This window comes from Bactrocera oleae, chromosome 5, assembly GCF_042242935.1.
Source record: "Bactrocera oleae isolate idBacOlea1 chromosome 5, idBacOlea1, whole genome shotgun sequence".
Lineage (NCBI taxonomy): Eukaryota > Metazoa > Arthropoda > Insecta > Diptera > Tephritidae > Bactrocera > Bactrocera oleae.
The window spans coordinates 3,377,732-3,381,407 of record NC_091539.1 but is presented as its reverse complement, the minus strand read 5'-3'; the positions used below and the strand labels follow the sequence as shown (position 1 = coordinate 3,381,407).

Sequence of the window (3,676 nt, the reverse complement as noted above, 5' to 3'; positions counted from 1 at the left end):
TGGAAATCTTTTTCTATTATTTAAAAATAAAAATTATATAGAATTTTGCTTTTAAAAGTGAAAATAAATTTTAAATTAATTTTTGCAAAAAATGTTTAATATTGAAAGCTAATATGCTATCGTTCTTAAAACTAATATGCTCATTTCCAATCAAAAAATTTTACTGAAGAAACTTATTATTTTGTTTTTGAAAAATATAGTTTTCAAATAAAAAAATAATATATATTTTGAAAAATTAAAACTTTCTGTTAATAATATGTTAAATTTATAAAAAAGATATAAAAACTAAATTGTGTAAAAATTTTTTTAAATTAAAAAATTTATACTGTTTTTTTGAAAATTAAAAAAATTATAAATTTTTTTCTGAAAGTTTTTTTTTTATATATATCAATTAATTTTTCGAAAACATTTTTTTATTCAAGAATTTGAAAATATAAATAATTTAATTAGAAATATTAGAAAAACAGAAAAAAAAATGTATTTTCTTCAATAAAATTATTAACACCAAAATTCATAATGAAATAAAGTAGTCACTTTTTATTACAAAATAAATTTTGGTTAAATGTATTAAAATAGTATATGTTTGGTGCAAATTACAAATTTTTAATTAAATGTTGAATTTTTTGCTTTTTAATGGAAACTAATTTTATTTTTAATTTCAATTTAAAATATTTTGGTCAATAAATATTTTGGTATTAGTTTAAATTTTCAATCAATTTAAGTTTTTCATTAAAATGCTGAAGTTAAATTTTTGAGAAATAAATCATTATAACAGTAAATGCTTTTAATAACTTGCTTCAAGCCCTACTAACACAAATAGTGTCCAATTGAATGTATTATCTGTAAGATAGAACTAGTTAAATATCCTTCTATGCCAAAAAGTCAGAAAAACTATTAAAAAAAAATCAAATATTTTAATAAAACGAAAATTTATTTAATTTTGCAATGTTTTGAAAAGTTGTGTGTATTTTTTCGCTGTGGAATTGGTGCAATCAATAGTTAGTCTATAACCCCTGTTCTCTCTCTCTTTCACTTTATCTCGCTCTTACTTCATCTCTCTCGATCTCACTATTTCTTGCTCTTTTTTATTTCCTTCTCGTTTTCCTTTCCACTTACTCCACCTTTGTATTCATACACTGAATCCCATTCTTTCATGAATCAAAATTGAGGAAACAGAATTTGAACGCACCTGAAAGAGTGGCTCGTATTTGGGAGGATTTATCGCATCAAAGGGCTTGCTTTCCATCTCTTCCCATATAGATCTTCAGTAAGAAATGACTACCTTCGACATTTCGACTATGTGTGAAAGGTTCTCTGATTAGTCAAGTTGCATTTTTGCTAGTTAAAATAATATGAAATGCAGCTTAAAGCGTTATGGCACATATTTTGATTTGGGAGTTACCTAGAAAATACATGCTACGACAGCTTTTAAGCTCACTTTGGCAAATACGATCGGTTTGGACTTTAAAAGCTCTAGTTAGACTTTAAAAGAGTATAATGAAAGCTTTTAAGCTCAGCTTACAGTTAAAGCTGTAAGGCTTAGCTTACAATGAAAACCACCAAAGCTTCAAATTTATGAATTTCTCTTACAACAAATTTCGTTAAATTGTAAAGCTATCTGGGAAGCCATCTTTTACAGGCTTTAAACTTCGATAGCGCCAAAAGCTCCTTTAATTTTGATTATACATACTTCTTTTGCTTATTTTTGGACTGAAGTTTTTCACATTTTCAAATGTTGCATTTTGATTTTATGTGTCACAAAAGCTCTTCAAAAATACTAAAATTATATATTATAAAAAGGCGAGAAAAATTGTTAAGTGGTTGCTCGGCCCAAAACTGTCATTATGCGGCATTTATGCAGTTATGTACCGAAATATGTGTATGTATGTTTGTATTAAGTTGTTTTTGTAGTCAATAAAATGAAATTACTCGACTCAGATCGGTTTTGTTTGCGCTTTAAATATTTAAAGTTGTTTCTTTGTTCCACATTAGTATTTACAGCCTGCGTCTATATACATATATGTAATGAATATATTTAGCTTAGTGCAATTTACATACAAGTATGTTATATAAATTTGCAATATTGTTTGTGTTCCACCGACCTTCATATAACATATTAATGAGTTAATTAGTATTCATGTGTGTATGATTTTAAAAGCTTTATAAAAGTTTGACTTAGAATGACCGAAAAATAATAACCTATATACATTTTTAAAGTCTGGCAAGGTTTGCTTTTTACATGTTTATTTTAGTTATTGTTGTATTTAGGTGTTATTTGTGTGTCGCTGTGTGTGTATATTTGGTGTTGTGCAACGGAACGACTGTTTAGGGCATTGTTTTGGCGGCATTTTGAGTGGAAATTTAAAGTTGACCGTTATGTTTTGGTAACGAAAGCTACTAAAGGGATTGCTTGTGCACAAAGTTTTGTGAGCGCAAATGGTTGAGTGTATTTGTTGTTATTTGCGGTCAGCAAAAAGTTTTTTTCGGTGGTTTTTAATTAAACAAAGTTAAGTAATTTATTAAAATTTAATGAAAATTTACTGCAGCGAGATTTAAAAATTTATTACGTGTAATGTAGTGTTCAGACATGCACTCCTCGCCTAAAAGCATGCAAGATTTCAGCACAAACTTTCTAAAAACAGCGGTAACCTTGCTGGGCTTAGTAGCTGCTGCATAGTTTTAGGCGTTTAGAAGTTTGCGAGAAGTTTTAGCGTTAAAAAACTTTTTTGGTTAAAAATTTCAGTGCACAAGTTTAGGAGGAGTATATGTATGACGCAAAAAAATATTTAAAACATAATGTTTTTTTATAACTGTACACTTTTTTCTATAAGAATTATTATTTTTTTTTTTATTTTTTACGGATTTTTATTTGTAAATCAAAGCTGCCACAATTTTTCCGCGCAGCCTTGAACTGCCTGAAATTCCTTTGTAATTCTAACGCTTGATTAATGCAATGCATTTCTTTCATTTTTGCCACACTCTCTTTCCCTGCACTATGCGCAAAGCTGCTGCTGCTTGGGGAAAAAAATTCAATGGCATCAGAAGCAGCGATAATTCAATGGGAATTGCGCTGCTGGACAGCCGTAAAGAACAAGCATTGCAGCATGATTTTGTGAACAGCAAAAGGCAGCAGGTCAACCAGCTGCAGATGGCATACATAAATGGGGATTTAAAGGCAGGAGGTAGGAGGGTGAACACAAACTGAATTGATGAGTGACACAAAGCGAATGAGGGCGCTCATCCAGCATAGCACAGAGTTGTAGCGTATGGCATAGCTCAAATGCCGAAAGCAATACCTTTAAAGCTGCCTTTGTGTTTGTGTGTGTGTATATGTGTGTGTGACAAACCGAAGTACAGTGGTGGTCATAGAAGAAGGCACACTTATTTGGCAATTAATGGCGCTCGTTGTTATTTTTAGTTTGAATGCTTTGGAAGCAGATTTCGCTGACTTAAGCCATTATAAAAGCTGGCAAGTTAAGGCATGCTTAACCTCGCTATCAATTACATCAAGTCACGTTATGATAAGAGTAGTATGGGTGGGTGCGAAGCCACAGCGGAATCCAAGTTAACTGCAAAGCTATCGAGGTGACAAGAATAGGCGCCCAAGCCTCGCTATCAGTAGATTGGAAACGGCTCGGTGCTCTCTTCTCCTCGTGCCTGCTACTACTGCACAGCT

At 30.7% G+C, this 3,676-nt stretch overlaps 1 protein-coding gene across 3 annotated transcripts in view; it reads right to left on the bottom strand.

Moving 5' to 3' along the window:
• LOC106618042 (ras guanine nucleotide exchange factor R) overlaps nt 1-3,676 on the bottom strand; it is a 119,691-nt gene that overhangs the window by 23,658 nt on the left and 92,357 nt on the right. The window lies entirely within an intron of this gene.